Below are 21914 nucleotides of genomic sequence, written 5' to 3'. Positions count from 1 at the left end.
TATCTATAAATTATAAACAAATGAAAAGCAGCAAAAAATCATGATTCCTTTACAGGGGGCTGGGGTTGGATTAAGAATGGTAATACAAGCTTATTTTAAAGGCATCGGTAATATTGTACTTCCTAAGCTGAATTGTAGATACATTTTAATTATCATTTACATCTTATTTACATCTTACCTTTACATATCATTTATATGTATAATATAAAATATCTTATAAAAAAACTGATAAAGCATAGGTGAGGAAGTGGAAGCTAAGAGCACATGCCGCTTTTTTTGTGGATATTTAGGTGTGAAAGGAGAAGGGGGAACCACAATCAGAATGGGGTTTGGTTTTTCAGTTGAGAGAAACTTGACTATGTTAATATACTGAAAATGAGAGCCTGGTAGGGAGAGAAAAGGTGATTGATGAAGGTGACTGAGGATATAGGCGGAAATGAGAACTAGCTGAAGGCAGAGAGAATAACTTTCTCCAGCGGTGGGTGTCTCTCTTCCCACTCAAATGGAAGGGAATGGTTTATGGTACATAAAGATGGTGGCTGAAGGAGGTCAAGAAGTCAAAACAGTGCTGGTCTGAAGGTCACTGTTTCCTTATGAATTTGAAAGTCAGCCATCCTTTGAAACTAATAAATAAAATAGCAAGTTAAGGCATCGAGGAGCCTGGCCGGTAGAAGTTGAGAGTGATTTCTGTGAGGCTGAGAAAGAGAAAGTTAAGCTGTGTGTTTTCCTTGGCAGGTGCTGCAAGAGACACACTTGGGCTCAAGGGAATGAATTAATAAGCCTTTGCGGTTTAGGCAGACACAAGTCAAGAGAAGACAAGAAAGGCTCGGAAGGATAGAAAGAAAGAAAACGGAGAGGCAAAAAAAAAAAAAAAATTGTTAGTACAAGTTGTCTGCATTGACCTTGAAATTGGCTGGGAAAATGGAAGCAAGAAATCAAATGATCAGAGTGCTAAGGTCCCTGATAAATGTGGAGGGGTGACAAGGGTCTTGATGAACAGCATCGAGGAGGATGCTGAAAGGTGGTAACCGGATGTCAGGCGTCCCAAAGTGAAGGTAGAATTTTTATCTGAGGAATGAGAATAAATGGTCTGAATCTGAGGAATGAGAATGAATGAGCTGTGTGGCACAGCTAGGAAGCTCTAATAGTCACTTGTGTATGGGGTGCACACACTGTGGGAGACTAAACTGACTTCCCTTGAGGATAAAGAGAATCCCTGGTCCCAGCTCTACAATGTGGTAGTGAAAGCCCCCTGCCTTCACTCTTATTTTCAATTTAAGAAGTGTTTTCCTAGCTACCTTTCCAATGTTGATTTAAATCTGCACTTTGCACTTACCTCACTTCTAGCACCTAATCATGACTCATTGTAATACTTGTCTGTCATAGCCACTAGACTGCACTCTGCTTAAAGGAAAAGCATGTAATATTTACCTTTACGTCCACAATATTTAAGAGGGCCCCATATATAAAAGGTGCTCAATAAATGTTTACCAAATAAATAAATGGAAGTAATAGAGTAATATTAACAAATGGAAAAGACTGTGAAAGTGAGGGAATGACACCTGTATGTTCGTATTGGTGGATGAGTTTGTGTGTGTGTGTGTTTCTTGCAAGAGTTGTTAAAATAAAGATGCCCCAGAGAGCAGTTACGAAGTCTAATCACCTGAGAGGGTTGGGAGTGAGAAACATGTTAGTCTGAAACTCAGGAACAGTCAGGAGAAAAATAATAAAGCATGATAGAAGTAATAAAACCATCACAATAACTTTGCCGAGTACCAACGAAGGAGGAAATGCTAAGAGTCCCCACTGGTATATTCTGAAATTAATAGCGATCCAAATACCTCCTATGAAGTTTTTCATTAAAAACACACTTCCATAATCTAAGTACTGTAGACTCTGAACTCAACAAAGGAAGCCTTGTTTTACAGTGTTGGAAATTAGAGTTCTATGAAATCAAGTTTATCTCTACAAGGAGGTTTTAGGAAACCTGAAAGAACTGGTAATAGCAAAGTAAACAAGCAGCAGATGTTGCCTCAAGGAGGTCCTGGATAAATTTGTATTTTGATATGAAGCTAATGAAACAGGCGGTGTCATTGGTATGATTTGTGCAAAATTTATACATTCTCTTTCTAATCTTCAGGGTGGAACTTCCTTTTAATTTCATGAATAGCTGAACAATTTTAATAATATTAAGTGTGCTTTTAGATTTAATAGGCACAAAAAATACCAGAAGAGATTTTAGAAGTACAAATCTTCCTCTTTGTCCAAAGGAAGCATTTCTCATGAAACAATCTGCTCTACTCCTTATAATTACATCTGCCCAGAAGATATGCCTAGAGAGATAATAAATAATAATCTAATAGTATATGTGATATGTAAGTTTGTAAACTGTAAGGAAGTCCATGATGTCATGACAACATTGGTATGCTAGATGTCCTATAAAGATTTAAAGATAAATGAACAATAAATAGAAAATACTCTATAATACTGAGGAGATTTATGGAATTTTAGAAATAAATGAAATCTTATAGAACTTTTATTTCAATATCCTAACTTTTTATATGAAAAAACAAAGGGAGATTAATGTTTGATGGCAGAATTCAGACAAAGGTCACATCTTCTGTACTTCAGGACTATGCTTTTCTCCCCTTGTCTTTTGCCTTATACGATAGTCCCCCTAATCATTGGTTTCACTTTTGAGGTTTCAGTTACCCACAGTCAACTGTGGTCTGGAAGCAGATGAGTTCTGATGACACACCCTCGCTTAACGCTAAGGCACAATGCCCACATCATTTACCTCAATGTACCTCATCATATAGGCATTTTATCATCCCACAGCATCACAAGGAGAAGGGTTAGTGCAGGATAATCAGGAACTTTGAGATACAGAGACCACATTCACATAACTTTTTTTACAGTATATTGTTATATTATTTTATTTTATCATTATTGTTACTCTCTCACCATGCCTAATTTATAAATTCAACTTTGCCATAGATATGTACGGATAAGAAAAAAACATAGTATCTATAGGGTTCAGTTCTATCTATAGTTCAGGCATCCCAGAAATCCTATCAGCCGAGACTTAAAACGAAGCAGAGAATTGATATTCATAAAGGTTCTCCGATAAAATATTCAATTGATCTGCCCCTTTTCCAAAAACAAACACATAATTTTCATAACAAAGAAATTCAAATATGCAGCGATATTCCACTACTATAAATTATTTAAAGCACCGAATGCTAAACCATTGGGCCCAAGGTTATAAAGAACCATAATCGACTACTTGGAGAGCCTCTTTGGGTTGGGAAGGCTGGATGTTTAAAAGAAGCATGGCTAAAGCACATCTATTGTTCTGACTTCCCCTAATCGTCACATAAACCCGGAAATTTCTTTCTCCCTTCCTCCCCAGATTAAAGATCTGCTAGGGTTAAAAGCAGAATTTAGAATGTCAGACCCACAAAAATGTAATGGTTTGGGAGTATTTAATCTTGGTAAACTGTTAAAAAGATCTGAGTAGGTATTTGGTTTCATTTGGGACTAACAGCGGACTCCAAGCCAGAAGAACTCATCAAGGAGTTTAATAGCCACTCCAAATAAATTTTGGCTTAAAGAAAAAAAAAATGTGAAAACCAGACTTATAAAAATTTATCAGATGATAAAGCACTATATATATATACACACACACACAATTTGACCCTCAAATATTATGTTTTATCTATATATTCCGATCTTTGAAAGAAGATAAAATTTTGTCACTTCTCAGATGGTAGCTACACTTGTGGTGAACATAGCATAATGTATATAGACTTGTCGAAGCACTATGTTGTACACATGAAACTAAGGTAAACATTGTGTGTCAACTGTACTTCAATAAAAAATAAAATGAATAAGAATACCAGATAATATACCACAGAAGAGCACACAAAGATTTTTTTTTACAATATCATTGACAATAGGAGAAATTGGAAACAAGGATATAGAAATGATTAAATAAATTATGACTTGGCTAAATATAAACAAATAAATTTTAGTCAATTCTTTCAGCAAAAAGAAACTTCCAATCTAATGTTTGCTCCTCAATCTCCTTCCTGGTGCAGGAATAATAATTAACCTGTTCTAAGCAAAGTTATATTGCCTTCCTCTCTACCTCCTACTTAACACAATCTGTTAAGAATTTGGCTTTAAGAAAATTATCTCCAGGCTCTTATCCAGTAAGAGTCACTAAGTCATTTATTATGTACTCAGTGCCTTAATTGTAGGGCAAAGTGTATTTTATAGCTTGAGAAGTATATAAAATATAGGCAGAAATCTTGATGTCCGAACTATTTTCTATAGAGTTTTACATAAATTGGTCCATCAACATCCTGTAGATAAAGTAATGGGCAAAACTTCAGAGCAAATTTCACTGAAATGTTGAGCTCCCCGAGATGATAGCTTACTCATTGCTTTATCCCAACTGTAAAGAGCCAGACACACAGTTGTGCTTAATAAAGAGTGAATGTGGAAGGGATGGAGGCTTCCTGACTGTGAATCTGTGATAGCATCTTCAGACAACTGTTCCTAGTAAGGATGGGCTCACGAACATCATCTGGTGTTTCTCTCTTTTACCTTTCTTACAGTTGTGGGCCACATAATGAAGAAGGTTGGCAGATGCTAAATTTGCTACTCTGTAACTGGATTATTGACCCTAAAATGATCTTTTTTTCCTGCAAGGAAAATTAGAGGGCTCTTTTTCTTCTTTCTTGTTTTTAAGAATACAAGTTCTGCATTTACTGTCTACTTTTCAGCAGAGTATACTTTGCAGTTCCTATCACCTTTGGCCACTCTATCAGTGCTACTGCTATTTACTTCACCCAGGAGGAGGTATATGCCTACCTCGATTTTTCCTGAAGGATGTCAATTATTACTCCAAAAGCCAGACACTTGGACTGACTGACCCAACGTGTTTTTCAAATCCATTTCTCCCCTGCCTGTCACTGCCACAGGACAGTAAGAGTTAAAACTCAATTTCCCAGCCTCTCTTTCAGCTCTGAGTGGTCACGTGACACCGTTCTGGCCAATGAGATGCAAAACTCATTGCTGCTAGTGTTCTCTGTGCCCTTGCCTCCTTCTTCCTGCCTGGAGCATGGATGGTAGAGTAGCCATCCTGCAAGCTTGAAGATTAAAATCTTATGCTAAGGTTGGCAAAGCAGAAAGCTGTAACAAGCCCAGAACACTGACCACATTGTGGAACCATGGCACCAGCCTTGGAGGACCTCTCTGAACTTCTTTTTATGTAAGGAAAATTGATCTCTTTCACTGTAATTTTGGATTTATACTGCTAAACACAATCTTAACTGATACACGGAATAATGTACTTTTGGTGTGGAGGTTAGGATGATTTTCAAAAAAATAAATATTTACAAATGATTTTTTTCCCTCTGATAGGTAAGCAAACAGAGAAAATGCCTCATTAAGATAATTTTGTAAGAAAAGGCAGTTTCTTTTGTTCTGTTGAATATAGGTACCAGAAAATTGATAGCTGTTCTCATTCATCTGAAACAGTACCTGAGGGGCTTCTAAACTCACAGCTTTATAAACCAACTCTGGGATTTATTGTGAATAACTTTACTGAATTATCTGCTTCTGCACTTAATCTGTTGTGATATGTTATTTTTGTTGAAATTTTTAAAGAAAATCCCACTTTATATTCAAATATGGCTGAAAAGGGGAGTATTTTAATAATAGCTTCTTAAAAGTTAATTGCAGTATGGAATATGAAACTGTCAGTAAACTCTTTCTACTTTATTAGATCAAAGGCCATTGGTCTCTCTTGCACTTTGAATGGATCTTTTGCCCATGCATACCTTTGTAACATCATGTAATGGTCATTTAGAAAATATTGGCTAGGTGAGTTATGTTGCTTTTCTAAATGTTGACCCATTTCATCATGTAACATAGAAAAATCACAGTCAATAATATGATATTGATTATATCAGAAAAGTCTTTAAGTATTGGGAAGCTGTTAAGCTTACAGTGATGGATACCAGTTTCCCAAAATTCTTCCATTGGAAAGCTCAGATTTTATCACTGACTAAAATACTACCAGTTGTTTTCCTTGAAGTAACAGGCTCACTTTGATCATTTTCAAGGGAATGTCTGTCCAATATACAGCTCTGAATAACCATAGCCCTTTGTCAGTCATTCTTCAAAGTAAAAATGGTGTTGCATGACAAAAGTAACAGTGCAGCTTAGAATTCAATCAATAGCACAAGTGCTTGTCCTTAAGGCACTCATCATACTTGGTATGCTTTAGGTTTATTTCCTATTGTGTCATAGAGAACATTAAAAACACATGCACTCAAGGACTGGTATTTAGTAAAGTCATTTTTACTGCTTCCTCAAGGACATTCTAAAGTAAATATTTTTGTCTTTTTTTTTTTTTTCTTTTTTACAGTGAGTATGTGGTAGCAAAGAAAAACAGAGACAACTGGTACAGTTTGGGGTCACCTCCTCGATTCCTACTAAGGCACCAAGAGTTTTACCCACTACTGTTTTTATACCATCAGTGCAAATGTCAACACAACATAAAAAGCAAATAATGTCTTAGTATTACGAAAATACTTTTGAAGCCAGGAACGGCCACAGATGTGCATCACATTTTGAGTACCACTACTATACAGACTATTAAATGGACCAATAATTAAACCAAAAATACAAAATAGATCAACAAAAGCTATTGCCCCAGAAACCCAAGTTATTCACAAAACAACAAAAAGGGTCAGTGATTCATAAAGAATGAATTCTTTTGCTGAAATAATTGTCCCTGTATTCTAGAAACAAGCTATTATATTAAAATTTTTATTTTTCTTCTAATATAAGTAATATAGGATACTATTTAGAAAAGCATGAAGAAAAAATTAGCTGTCTGCTAGCACACCCACAAATTAACCGTTGTTGACATTTGGCATATTTTCTCAATACTATATTATAAGATTTTAACTTATTATTTAAAATTCTCTCAAAACATAACTGCTGTTGGCGGTAAAATGTCCTGTTTTGAAGTGATACAATAATTTTCTGATAATTTCCGTAGGGTTAGATAGCTTATTGCCAATTTTCTTCTATTATAGGCTTTGCTGACAACGTGGAAATATATATATATGCACATTTGGCCATTATTAGGTTTCGTCAGACATTTTAATTTAGTCATGTTCTGATATTTCATTGTGGCTTTAATTTGCATTTTCTTCATAAAGAATGACACAGCAAATTTTTCATGTGCCTACTTACCACTCATATATCTTCTTTTGTATAAATATTAACATTTTTTGTTATTCTTTTTCTCTTGTATTTTTATGATACATGTTTTCTGGAAAGTTTGATTCTGTTGCATATGCCATTTTGTATCACAGTTCTTTTTCTTTAGAAAATGTGTTGTGACTTATTATAGAATAAATATTGCTCATGGGAAATAGAGAAAAGAATGAAGAAAACATAAAGTGCCTCATAATCCAACCACTAAGAGATAACCACTGCCAGCTCCTTAGTTTATTTTTCCAGTCTTTGCCTTATGCAATTTTCCATTATTGAATCAATACTACATATTAATTTTAGCATCCTGTTCCTTTGTTCATTTCAATACCTTATCATGAACTTTTTTGTGCATTGTTAAGTATTCTTTCCACATCACTCTCTCTTCCTACACCATGCACAGGAAATTAAAGTTTACCTAGGGCAAATACATGCAAAGTAATAAATAATAGAGAACTCCATTTTATAAGGTAGGTATTGGGGAACAGGACGAAGTTGACATAAGTGCTAGGGAAAGTCGCTGAGAGCTAGAGCTGTCAGGAAAAAACAGGGAAGATGAGAGATGAGTTAGGCCTTGAGGGGATGGCAGGTGTGTGAACCAGGGAGCAAGGAGCAAAGATACAGAGGCAGGAGGGAACAGGGCTGTGTTGTGTTAGGGTCAAGTGGGTTTCGCCAAGGACTCAGTGAGGAGAGCAGCAGAATAGATCTACTTTAAAAGATATGAGAGTGGCCAAATTTCAGAGGTCCTTTCAAGATTGGTTCCCTGTAGAACTGAAATGTGTTTGGAACTATATCAAATTTAATGATTGGTGGGAGAAAGGACAACAAGACACTTGTTTTTGATAACATGAAAAACAAAACACCACATGCACACTCCATTTCCAGAAAAGACAATGAGAACATGGCTGTTGCTAGAAATTGTATAAGCCTCCTGTGGTGAATGGCACTTACATTTTGTAATTTTATGCTAATGACAAATCCATGGGATGGGTGTTATTATTATTACTTGCACAACTATGATCACAGCAGTTTGTAAAATGAATAAACTTAGTCCACATAGATTGAGCTTCAATCTATGGGTCTCTGGGAGCCTGGGTGGCTCAGTTGGTTAAGCACCCACCTTCAGGTCAGGTCATGATCCCAGGTCCTGGGATCAAGTCCCAGGTAGGGGTCCTGCTCAGCCAGCAGCCTGCTTCTCCTGCTCCCTCTACTCTTCCCCTCCACCACTCATGGTCTCTCTCTCTTGTGAATGCACAAACGCTCTCAAATAAATAAAATCTTTAAAAAAATAAATAAGGGATGGGTCTTAACCCTGGCTACATATGAAAATCAAATATGGAGCTTTTAAAACTTTCAGTGCCTTCTTCTATACCTTCTGCTCTGAATTTCTGATTTAATTAATCTATAATGGGACTTAATCGCCGGTGGTAAAGTATCTCCCCCATCCCCCAACTCCGTAATCCTCATGCATTTGAGAACCACACTGCTTCACCACCAGTGTTCTTGGGATGATGGATGATTATGGAAAGCATCAAGACACTTTCTCCAGGACATGCTTAGATATGAATTCTTAATTTGATTACTTTCTTGAACACATGTTGAATTTCTCCATGAAATTTATTTTCAAGAAATGTATACATGGATACATTTTCTGCATCTTTCATATGTGAGAATATCTTTTTTATTTTACACAAGAAGGATAATTAAGGTAAATGTGGTCTTCAGTGGACCAATATTTACTAAAATTTTATAGATACTTCTTCATTCTGTCTTCTGGCATTTAGAGTTGCAGAAGGCAAATCTGATGCAAGCATTTTTTTCTCTTTAATTAATTTAGATTGCTTGTTTGTTCTCGAAATTTGATCCTTTCTAGCTGTCATCTCATTTTTTTCATCTCTTCATTCTTCGATTTTTTCTGATAAGTTCTGAGAAAGCATCTCATATTTAAACTCTGATTCAACATTATACATTTTTTATTCCTTCACTGACTCCAATGAAAATTCAAATACTCCTATGATATTTAATTCTAAGATCCTAAAGTTTCCTTATCTGACATACATAGCTTCTCATTGCTGCCTTTTGATTTCTGGCCCTTGTTTCCTGTACTTCATATTTTTTTGCTACTACTGATTATGTCAAGCAGTATAAAAAATACTTTTCTTAAGTTCTTGGGATAGTAGCTACTTTCCCATGTACTGAAATCTATGTTCCCTTCTTTTATTTTCCTTTCTTTACTCTTAATGAAACAAACTGTGGTTAGACTCAATGTCAACTGATAGGCATATGGATTTCCCAGCATGACATTCAGTGTCTGTGGGAAGCTAGCTATAAACTAGCTAGAAGGCAGGTCAATATATGTTCCTTCTAGCCCAATCCTTCAGTTTCTAAGAAGCAGTCTTTGTCATAGTGGTTCTGTCTGTCTTGGGCTGATCTGGCATACTATCCTTCCTGGGTGCTAATATCCCAAACAGATTTAATGAATGTAAGTTTATAGCATCCAGTTAGAATTGTTACAAGGGTTTCTTGAGTCTTTACCTCAACCTACATCACTTTTATCTCTGGGATCAATACACAATGTGATAATGCTATTTACTCCTCCCTCCCTTTCTTCAATTGCCAGATGAAGTACAAGATGCCCAGTTAAGTTCAATTTCAGATAAACAACAAATAATTTTTAAGCATAAGTCTGTCCCACAAGTATTTGGTATGTACTTAGACTAAAAAAATTATTTGTAGTCCCCACTTCCTATTTGGGACACTGTTATATTAGAATATTGTTTGTAGTTTATGCAAACTTCAAATTTAACTGGTCACCCTCTGATGGTATTTGCTAAATTTGGCAAACCTTGCTTCTCTCAACTTGTTTTCTGGGACCATCAGTCTCTAATTTGTATAAGAAGAGCTGTATTCATGGTAGTGAGTATTCGTGAGTCACGGAAGGCTCTCTGACTACTTCTATCAGGCAGTACACCCATGCAGGAGAGGGACAGCTGTTCAGTTTTTTCACTGGTATAGCCCTGGTGTTTTTGAGCCAAAGGACAAGTGGTGTGGAGATTTCTCTGCTTTTTTCAGGCTGGGCAGCTTGCTGTGTTGCAAAGTCCTGGCAGCAGTGGTTTTCAACTGCATTTTTCAATCCAATTCTATCCATCTTGCAATTGGATATAAGAGCTCCCAGATTCTAAAAATTCAAGTTTTTGGTGGCTTTCGTTAGTTTTTATCTTTTTGTGTGACAAATCAGGAGAGGCTGACTCCGGGGATATTAGCCAGACATTACTGGAAATCAGACTCCTGGCACTATTTACTCTGAGTGTGTGTGTGTGTGTGTGTGTGTGTGTGTGTGTGCTTGCATGCTTGGACTACAACTTCAGAAGCATTCTTAGAAGACCAAAACGAAGGAGACAATTATTTTTGGCTTAATGAACCCTGACAAAATGGAATCAACTGTGATATCTAAATCTGTCTTCACAACAGCAAGGCAGCCTTTTCTGGAATAGGCTATAGTGTTGCTGGATACAAGATTATGTTGCCTAAAGTGCGCATTCCAGGTGGTGCTGCGGTTCACTTTTTGAGCTTTTACCCTGTAACTGAGTGTCCACAGATATGTATTGTAGTCATTCAGGGCTGTTTGGCCTAGGACTGTTCTTGTCCTAATATGGAATAGCCTGTCAAAGGTCTGCTCATCTTTTGCCTGTCTTATAGCTACCCAACACAACACAGGCAGTTTTTACAAGAATTTCTTCTTCTAGCTACTTTTGGGAAATAGTCAGTCATGCCATCCCTGACATAACTTAAAATCATACCTAGATGAAAATCATACCATCTGCCACTGGCTGTTTGGCAATCCTCAGGGCCCATGAAAACAGGCAAAGTATAAGAAAACTTCTTCAGAACTGCTCTTGACACTCTTAGTTCAACCAGTTCTCAGCTACCAGGTCTTCTTAAATAAGTCATGCATTTAGCTCAGTTCAAAGTCTGACAGAGGTCACAGATCTTGCTTTTGTGTAAATGTGTAATGCCTCCCGCTGAGTTTCCCAAGCACAGGCCAATGGACCTGCTTTGCCCATTTGATTTCCTCCAGCTGGCTTCCCATTTGTCTTGATTTACTCTCAAGGTTTTTGAGGAGGCCTACTCATTTATTTCATGAAGATTATCTTTTTATGGCTGCTTTATTAGGTCAGCAGAACACAAATTTGGTAATAATTATATTTATTTGTAGAACAAGATGATGGATTTCTTTTGTAAGGAATACCATACTGCTTAAGAGGCAAAGACTGATGAGAACTCACGCGGAAAGAATCCTTTCTTCTGCGGCCCTTTGTCAGAGGTGTTGAGATGAGCTGGGGTGACGCCACATAACCTGCAACCCTGCAAGCCCTTTTTGGAACTTCTCACAATGAGGACAGGCTGTTCGGAGAAAACAGACCTCTTGAGGAGAACTGTTAAACAGAAGGGTGCTCATTTGAGATCCAGAAATGGAGAGATTAAAGAGAGTTTCGACTTGGATCTGGTCCTGGGCCCAGTTGGTTCTTTTCTGTCCCCATTCTAGAGGGACTCATTGTTGTCAGTGGAAATACGCTCTGCTGAGTAAGAAGGGAGAGTGGAAAATCCTGACATGAGTGACTTACCTCCATGAATTTCACCTCCTTGATCGGTAAAATGAAGCCAGTAATTCTGCATTTGCTGAGGTAAGGGCGAAGCTGCTGAAAGAAAGAGATCACAAAATATAATGCTTTTAAAAAGACAATGGCTTAAATTAGAGGTTTGTTTCTCTGCTTCTCATGTAAATGTTTTAAGGTGGGCCTTGGAAGCTGGGTGGGCAGTGTTGTTCCTCTAAGCCATTGAGGAGCATATATACCTTCCATCGTGGTGCTGGATCATTCCTAAGACATGGTCCACGTTCACAAGGACAAAGCTGGGTCTCAGTAAATCCAGGCAGCCTAATGGAGGGGGAAAGAGGAAGTCCGGGATGAACAATTTTCTTTAAGAAAGTCTGATATGCAGAGGTTTGGCTCTTCCCCTCACAGTCCATTGGTCATGTGACTAAGTTCTCAGCAACTGGATGTGAGGGTAAAAGCATGGAATGCTCCAAAATGTAATCTCAAACAGGGAGGCTATGTGCCCAGAAAAAAGGGAGGGATGGGATTTTGAGGGCAAATAGCTACTAACCAGAAATACCAATCTCAAGAGCTAGATGTAAAGGTTAAATATTTAAGATAATATTTTTTGGAGTGCGAAGCACATGCTAATACAGAGTATTACCAAGAGCCTACTGCTCAACTAATAAACACTTTGGTAATTATTAGTAATAAAAAGAAAAAAAAAAGCAGGGGGGATTAGAAATGATGTACAGCTCTAAATACAGCCATGAGGGAAATGGAAAGAACTGAGCCAGATCTGAGAACACCTGAAATTTAAATAACTCTCATTCCTGGATGGTTTAATTAACTGAGTGTCAAAATGGAGGTGGGGTATGGAATAATTCTGCTTAGGGACCTCTAAAACTATGACAAGATGAGGAGTGATTCCTTTTTGGGTATAGGGACCACGGCTCATACTTTCTGTTTCTAAGACAGTTCTTTGGAAATTACAGGTCGCAGATAATTGCTAGTCTATTAGTTACATTCAACCATAGTCAGCATTGAAAGTCCTAAGGTAATAAGCTTAAAAGCAGATTAGATTCTGACTGGGGCCTGTCAGTTGAACTGTTCATGTATGAATTTCTGAGTAAGGCATTCTCCAGATTATTGTGATTTCTCTTTCTGTAACTTTGAAACAATCCAAGGGTTTGGATGGTATATGCTTGATAATACATGTGAAATGTTTGAATCGTACAAAATCCATTTAAAAACTTGTGAAGTATCACTGTGCCTTAAGATAGAAAAAATGAACATTTGGGGAGTTGTTTAACAAAAACAAAGTTTTGTGGGAAATAAAATCCACAACAGACTTCTATTTGTGTAACTGTGCTTAGTTAAAACTCAATACCATTTGTTATAATTTACGAAATTTCAATTCGTACTTTAACAAAATATATATACATATTTATATGACTTAGGATACATGATGAAAATTAAACACAGGTTATTTCTGGTGGGTATAGATATGGAGGGTTGTTACGCTCTTTATCTTTCTCCAGTATTTTCTATCCTTAAGAAGGAGATAATTAATGGGGGGAACTGGACGGTGGAAAGAATAAGACTTGAGACAATCATACCTTTTAATAGATCTTCTGACTACAAATGTTCCAAAACGCTTTTCACATTGTCTCTAATCAAAACAATCCAGTATCCCCATTAGGTGACTAGGGGAAGTGGGTACAATGTTGGTTGTTTTTTCAAGTATAAAACTAAAGCATAGAGTTATTATGTATGGTCCCCAAGACAGTGGTGGGAACAGGACTGGAACCTGTAACAAGTCCATTCAAGGCCCCAAAACTCATGAAATGTATTGTTCACAGAAACATTATGAGTGCAAAAGACTGACATTTCCTCTGCCATTGTTTCTTTCCTTAATGCTCCCTGGTGCCCCATACTCTTCCAGGAAACAGCTCCCCACTCCTTCCGCTTGGTGAACATCAAAAGGCTTAGAAGCCATTTATGTATCCATATGTGTTCATTGCGGAGACTGAAACCAAATTGAGTTTCAAGTTTCAAGCAGGAATTCCAGCAAGTGTGGCAAGGCTACTCTGGGATATGAAGGGAAGGCTCATTTTCCATTTCCAGCAAAATCGAATGTAATCAATGTCCACTAAGAGATTTGTCTTTTAAATTTGACTCCATATTTCCAGAACAGGGTTCATTGTCTTTATGGTTTCTTCAAACACCCTCATACTACAGATTGAAATCTCTGCCAATGAATTTTGAATACAATAACTTAGTCGGGGTTGAGTGGGGGCGAGTATAAATTTGTAGTTGTAAATGGAAAGTACTTATTTAGGAAGTCTTACTACAGAATAGTGTTGCTTTTCTGGCTTAGAGTTCTGGTCTCACTCCTTACATTTGCTCTCACCCAAATATTATTTTCTATTTTTCATAAATTGGTAACAAAAGTAATTTTGTTAATACAAAATCGTAAAAGTGGTCATATTGATTCACAAGAAGAGGATGTGTCATAGTCTTGTCCTATATACATAACTATGATTTAATTTACCCATTATGGAGGGAAGGGGGAATGGAGTACAGGAGATACTACCAAACCTACAGCTTATCCTGGAAGTTTTTCTTTTATTTGTCTTTAAAACCTCAGGTGAAACATGTTTAATTTCCTATTTCTATTACTTGTCTACAACTCAGCAATGTGAAAAGATAGGGGGACAATGTATGACTGAAATGTCCTCTAGTAAGGTAAATGTATATTCCTAATCATCTGTTGTGTGGGGCCCATTTGAACCAATATTTCTGGGGATTCTTTGGTCACAAAAACTTTACTCTTAATGATGAAATCAAATCTGGTTTAAGAAATCTCAATACTTTCAGTCAAAATAAATTTAGTAAACTTATACATTGTTTTTTGAAGTGTACTTCATAAAACATCTGTTCTGAGGCATTGTTAATTGGTATTATACAAAAACTAGCCAATCTCAATTTTTCAGAAGTACACACCCACACACACAAATACCTATGAACATACTCCAGCAAATGAAACATAAATCCAAGAAAAGAGCTATGGAAATAAGAAATAAGGTTGAGCAAGAAACCAGGAAAACTAACACCTGCCTAAATAACTGTTGAAAGTAAGGCTGTGCAGCTAAATGTCGGAGTTAAAGGATTCTTTAAAAAGAGGGATACAAGGGCAGCACTTGGCTGGCTCAGCTGGAAGAGCATGCAACTCTTGATGTTGGGGTCATGAGTTCAAGCCCCACATTGGGTGTAGAGATTACTTAAATAAATAAAACTTATTAAAAAATTAGGGGTACATGGGAACTTATTTCAGAAAAGGGTATAATTAGCCTCTGTCTACCTTCCTGGTATCTTTAGATTTAAATATGAAAATAATATCATGGTGCATCTTAGAAAGAAAAATGAGACCAGGAATCTGGGAACCAGGCCCAAAATAGGAAGTGAGAGGTTGTTGCTAGGTCAACAAGGAGTAATCTATGAATTATGAGTAGGCAAAAATCATGCAGATTAAATTTGGACAGTCTGAAGTCAATGTATGTATTATTTATAACATAAAAAATTTGTTATTTGTTTTCTAGAAAGGGGTTCTTACTTTGTAGGGTAGAAAGAATATTTTCCATTCTGGGGAAATGCAGACAGATTGTAGAGCACTGCTGTGAGTTCTCTAGACCATGTTTCTCTTAAAGGCAATAGTCCCAGGAAATGACAAGAACAGTATATGTCATGATCTTGGCAGCCTAAGAAAAAGTCTGGTTGAAGCTTAACACCCTACTCCATTCCCCAAAACACACAAACAGCTCTGTAGGAAATATACAGAATTATTGTCTTTGGATGATGACTTGGTTTCCTCTTTTTTATACTGTTCCATAGTCAGCAAATTTAGGCTCATGGTTATTTATTTTTTACTTGTGGAAAGGTGAAAATGATGCCTTAGTTTGTTATTTAATAAGGAATCATGAAATACTTACACATATTTTGAAAAATACAATTTTCTACCAGTGTATCAGGGAAAGAGACAAGAAAGTTGCACACCAGAAATGTTTGCATTGAAACATTTGAAATGTAGACTGAAGAAATTTAGCTAATTTTCTAGTTGTAGCTTTGATAAGACAGGCTTAGGCATAGTTAAAACATGTTAAGCTACCTTAAGAAATGTGATATTAAAAAAACTTTATTTGGTTTTCTATTTCATATTACCTAGGCTTTTGTGCTTGATGGCCTCTTTCTATAGCTACACTATTTATATAGAAGTTGTTCACTCAAGAACTTGTGTGATCAAAATCTATTATCTCTAAATATTTAAAGTTTTCCCTAAATTCAAATGTCTATCTTTTTCTCTCAAAATATGTGTAAGGGCATTGAGAGTGCCCTGAAATCCTTTGGTGTGCCATGAAAGAAAAAAAAAAAGAAAAACTTATTGCAAGATGATGCTAAAAATTCATAATGTTGAAAAGCCTCCTATGATCTATATATGCTTGAGAGAAGATAAGAAACCAGACGATCACCTTCTTCCTGGCAAACACCTTAACACACAGGCAGGTTTACAAGAGGCAGCCCACGGAATGGGAGAAGATATTTGCAAATGACAGTACAGATAAAAGACTAGGATCCAAGATCTACAAAGAACTTCTCAAACTCAATACACGTGAGACAAATAAGACATACAAATGGCTAACAGACACATGAAAAAATGTTCAAAATCATTAGCCATCAGGGAAATTCAAATCCAAACCACACTGAGATACCACCTTATGCCAGTTAGAATGGCAAAAATTGACAAGGCAGGAAACAACAAATGTTGGAGAGGATGTGGAGAAAGGGGATCCCTCTTTCACTGTTGGTGGGAATGCAAGCTGGTACAGCCACTTTGGAAAATAGTGTGGAGGTCCCTTAAAAAGTTCAAAATTGAGCTACCCTATGATCCAGCAATTGCATTACTGGGTATTTACCCCAAAGATACAGATGTAGTGAAGAGAAGGGCCATATGAACCCCAATGTTCCTAGCAGCATTGTCCACAATAGCAAAATTGTGGAAGGAGCCGGGATGCCCTTCAACAGATGACTGGATTAAGATGTGGTCCATATATACAATGGAATATTACTCAGCCATCAGAAAGAATGATTACACAACATTTGCAGCAACATGGATGGGACTGGAGGAGATAATGCTAAGCAAAATAAGTCAAGCAGAGAAAGACAATTATCATATGGTTTCACTCATTTATGGAACATAAGAAGTAGGAAGATGGGTAGGAGAATAAAGGGAAGAAGAAAGGCGGGGGGGGGTAAACAGAAGGGGGAATGAACCATGAGACTATGGACTCTGGGAAACAAACTGAGGGCTTCAGAGGGGAGGGGAGTGGGAGATTGGTATAGGCCAGTGATAGGTAGTAAGGAGGGCACATATTGCATGGTGCACTGGGTGTTATATGCAAACAATGAATCATGGAACATTGCATCAAAAACTGGGGATGTACTGTATGGTGACTAATATAACAAAATAAAATTTAAAAATAAAAAAAAATAAATGTCAAAACAAGCAATTATAAAGAATATACCTACCCTAAACCTTTAAAATCTCAAATCTTTAAAATGCCTTGCCCTTGTTGCATCATTACTAAAGGGATAAGGATGCACTCTATTTGGGGAGTCTGGGAGATCGTGCCTCCCACCCTGAGATGTTGATGTTCCTTTTCCATACCTATAGGAACCCTATCTCTGGCATGACCTTAGTTATATATACTTGTCTTCATTCCTTTGAAATTATGACTCTACACACACCCCTATAAACTTCATTCAAAGGAAAAGAAAGAGGGGCACCTGGGTGGTTCAGTCAGTTAAGTATCTGCCTTTGGCTCAGGTCATGATCCCAGCGTCCTGGGATCAAGCCCTGCTTCAGGCTCCTTCTTCAGCGGGGAGTCTGCTTCTCCCTCTGCCTGCACGTCCCCCTGCTTGTGCTCTATCTCTGTCAAATAAATAAAATCTTTTAAAAAAGGGGGGGGGATAAGAGACATCTTTCTACATGGCCAATTGTTTATCCATTCACCCTAAACCTGCCTTCTCTCTCCTCCTTGTCTTCCAGCAATATCATCATCATACATTGAATATCTATGATCACCAAGCACCAGGCCTGGTGCTCATATTATATACTCTCTGTTTTCCATGTTGACATCTTAAATTCTCTTATTTAGCCCTCCTCCGCTAAGAGAACTGCCTTTGGTTTCTATGTCTTTAGAAAATGTTCTCTCATCCAACTACAAAAACCTTCTTGGGCAAGATGGAGGTGACAGAAAATATGGCATAGTAGAAACCACAAGCTCTGCATCAGAGAAACTTAGATTTAGGTTAAAACCTTGGCTCCTCTATTTACTAGCCCTGGGAACTTAGATGAGTTGCCCTCTCTCAACCTCAATTTTCTTACCTACTGTATCTGTTAGTATGCTGGCTTCACAGTGCAGTTAGAGGCATTCAATGAAATATAATATAAATGGTCTTACACAGTGCCTAGAACAGGGGAAACAATAAATAGTAGTAATCCCAATGCTCAGAGATAGTTTCCACTTCAGTTGATACTGGCAGGTTCAGAATGGTTAAGTGACACTTTGAGCTCTCTCATGGGCACATGCATTACGTGAAGAGCCTGCTCAACACGTTCCAACTGTAATAATGAATAAATAAATGAAGCACAGTCCACACTACTAGGGTTTCTCTTCATTATTATGAATGTTATTTAAGAAAGCCCTCTCTTTTCCTCTTCTTTTGGTATATAAATTAATTGCAGTTTTATATCCTCCCCATCCTTTTGTTTGATCTTCTCTGCAGGTTCTTAAATTGAAAAATACCAATAATTTAGATTAGCCATAACTAAATCATGGTTTTCCTTCCTTTTGTCATTTCCTTCCTTCTCATCTTCTTGCAATTTAAACTTTCCACATCCTAGAGTGAGAAATAGGAGTTCCCAGTTTTTCCATAGCCTCAATAAGTGGGCTGGAAAATGTTTTAATGGACTGCTTGAACCAATGAAGTTTAATGGTTTCCCCACATCCTCCTGAAGATTTTCATATTTAGCTCTTCTTTTTGTCTGGTGTCTTTAATATCCCAGTCCCAACCCTGAGTTGTAATGAATTGAGCCTGTGGTTTCAATACTAGAAGACCTATTTCTTAGTTTAAATGGTAGCAATGATACTTTGCAACTAAAACTAATTTTGCATTATTTTCACACAGTTCTTTCTCATTGTCTTTTTTTCTTATTTGCTTATTCTGAAATGAAAACTCCTAAAATATTTTTCTCTTTACCCTTAGTGGTACCCAGATGAGACAAAGGGATCTAGAATTAATCCTTAACTTTCCCAATAAACTGGGACCCAAAAGGTACCCAGTTTTAAAGATATTTTTTCCATATTTAAATCTTACTCAAAATCCTACTCAAACCTTGTCTAGAGAAGTTGCACTCTGGGCATGTCATGTTTTTACCAAAGTGTTTAAGCTTTGTTTTTATTATGTCAGGGATATGACTTGTGAGTTTTCCTTTAGCTCTGAGAGAAAGTTGACCTTTTGTGCTAATTCCACTTCCTGGTGACTCAGCCTTCTTTCTCTTGGGCTTGTCTCTTCCCTCAGTGCCAATAACTTCTCACATTCCACTGATTCAGCACCTACCTCTCCTTATCCAAGTTCTTCTTTAAACCCATTATACCAGCCCCAACCTTGACACAGTGACTTCTTTGCATGGCCAGTGACTTAATTTTTCAAAGCCTTGGTTTCCACTTAGGAAAAAGTAAAATGAAAATAAAAATAATATACAATTGATCATCCTGCTGGAGTATATTAAGTGGGAAAAAAATACAAATGAGAGTTACTAGCAATGACAACCTTCTCCAGGAAGGAGGTAATGGTAAAATAATGAGAATTCATTTTATCAGAAAAATTCAACATCTGGGAAGCAACAAATGGGGAGTAATTTCTTTTGCCCTATCGTTTTCCTCCAGGAATTTGGCCTGTAGTTATCCAGGTTCCATTTTTCTTTATGTATTTCCAGTTCAAAATAGTAGAATGGAAAGAAGCAAAAAATAAATTTTCTCAAGACTTTTCAAAGCTTCCTTACGGATTTTGAGTGGAGAGGGGAAAGCAGTACCAGGTACTGATTACTTTATTCAGCAAATACTTCCTGAGTGCTGTCTCGGTGCTATGCCACTGCTTCTATATGGAAAGCAAGTATTCCTCTGAGACACTGCCTCACTTGGTAGAGGTCAGCTGTTCAAGGAGCAGAGCACATATGTTTCCACAACTAGAGAAAAAGGATACGCCAAGCATCCTACATCTCTATTTACTGATTCCGAGAGCTGAGCTAAGCCCTTTTATAAATAGCAAAAGGAAATAATCAGACTATGATTCCAGTAGGAGTATGCATTGATTTCACAGTCTCCTTTACCATGGTGTATTTTTAATAAGGTCTGCCTTTGAATTAGGTTTGAGCATCAATGCTGATCAGTTTTCATTCTTTTTACTTCCTTGTAGCCTAGAATTACCTAGCGTGTTTCTTTTTTTTTTTTTTTTTCTTTTCATGACTACAAAGTCTTTGAATAAAACAGCTAGTATGCCAGGCTTTTAGAGGAATAATTGTGTCTCTACCCTATCAACTTTTTTTTTTTTTAAATAGGAAGATACTTAGAATTAAGGAGTTTTCATGAGGTCTAATTAGGTCTCTTTGCAATCCTAACAGAAGAATGGTAGCATATAAATCATTAGACGAGATCATTATTTTTGTCTAGAATCCTGCATCCCTCAAAAATGAGTGTTCCTCCAAGTAAGCACTATTTTGTATTTAAACTGAGTGTGTTTTCTAGCACATAATACTTTACCTAACATGGTTGCAATGCATTTGACCTATGAATCACGGTATTTATCCCTTACATTTATTTTTACCTCTTCTAAAGCTTAGCTTTAAGGTACAATTAAACTGATGGAATATATTTGTAAATTTTTACAGTTGCAAATTATAACACTATTTTGAAAATATAAATAATTAATACTTAAGGAAGATGGGAAAAGTACTGGATAAAGTTAGGAGATCTGAATTCTACTTCCAGTTTTGCCACTCACTAGTGGTATTAACTTGGAAAAAATCATTCAATTTTATTTAAATTCAGTTCTTATCATAAAGCAATAAGCCTGGATCCTTTCAGTGCTAAAATTCTAAAATAATAAAGATAGGCACCTTTTCTTTTCCAAGTCAAACTAACCAAGTATCTAAATACAATGAGTGATGAAGGGGCACCTGGGTGCTCAGTCGGTTAAGCATCTGACTCTTGGTTTCCACTCAGGTCATGATCTCAGGGTTCTGGGATCAAGCCCTGTGTCAGGCTCTGTGCTCAGGGTGGAGTGTGTTTGGGATTCTCTCTCTCTCCCTCTTTTTTTGCCCCTCCCGCTCGTGCTCTCAAATAAATAAATAAATCTTTAAAATAAATAAATAATAAATAAATAAATTGAGTGATGGAACTTTCATGAGGGAGCTTTGCATTTTTAAATAATATTTCTTTTTGAGATAGGAAAATATATAAAAACAATAAGCTCACTGCTCAGATAATCACTTGTAAAAAAAAAAAATACATGCACAGAGTTTAAAAAGAAATCCAGACATTGGAAGAAGTGAATAAAATGAAAAGTCAAAGTCTTCATTTCCATCCTCAATAGCCCCCATTCCATTTCCTGGGAGATAAAAATTGCTAATATTTTGCTCTGACTCCTTTAAAAATCATGGTACACTAGGAAATACATCTATGTGTTGCTTAAGTATTTCCTAATATATGCAGATCTTACCACAAAATTGCATGAATATCATATTTTTAAAAGAGAAATCATTGGTTTAGGGAATATTTCATAACATTAGGGAGTGGCTAAAGAACTTTAAAATTTCTTTAAAAAGCCTAAGTATGATTGTAAATAGTGTTTTCCTGTCCAATGTACAAAGTAAGAACAAAGGCATGTTTGGGAACAGGCCCA

At 36.8% G+C, this 21914-nt stretch overlaps 2 long non-coding RNA genes across 14 annotated transcripts in view; one reads left to right on the top strand and one right to left on the bottom strand.

The window, feature by feature from the left end:
- The window catches only part of LOC123789205 (uncharacterized), an 87030-nt gene extending 74250 nt beyond the window's left edge, over positions 1 to 12780 (bottom strand). The window contains exons 1-2 of the long non-coding RNA XR_006778717.2: positions 12152 to 12780; positions 11922 to 11996 (exon numbers count right to left, since the gene is read on the bottom strand). This is a non-coding gene — a long non-coding RNA (uncharacterized LOC123789205). The remainder of the gene's footprint in view (positions 1 to 11921; positions 11997 to 12151) is intronic.
- Positions 11897 to 21914, top strand: part of LOC123789206 (uncharacterized) — a 122794-nt gene continuing 112776 nt past the window's right edge. For 12 of the 13 annotated variants that reach the window (XR_015723959.1, XR_015723960.1, XR_015723958.1 and 9 more), the window contains exon 1: positions 11916 to 11981. This is a non-coding gene — a long non-coding RNA (uncharacterized LOC123789206). Of the gene's footprint in view, positions 11982 to 21914 lie in introns of all 13 variants that reach the window. The other variant, XR_015723951.1, reaches the window with a different exon arrangement.

Source organism: Ursus americanus, chromosome 3 (genome assembly GCF_024610735.1).
Source record: "Ursus americanus isolate L20-20 chromosome 3, mUrsAme1.1.p, whole genome shotgun sequence".
Taxonomy (NCBI): domain Eukaryota; kingdom Metazoa; phylum Chordata; class Mammalia; order Carnivora; family Ursidae; genus Ursus; species Ursus americanus.
This window is presented reverse-complemented; position numbering and strand designations above follow the sequence as displayed.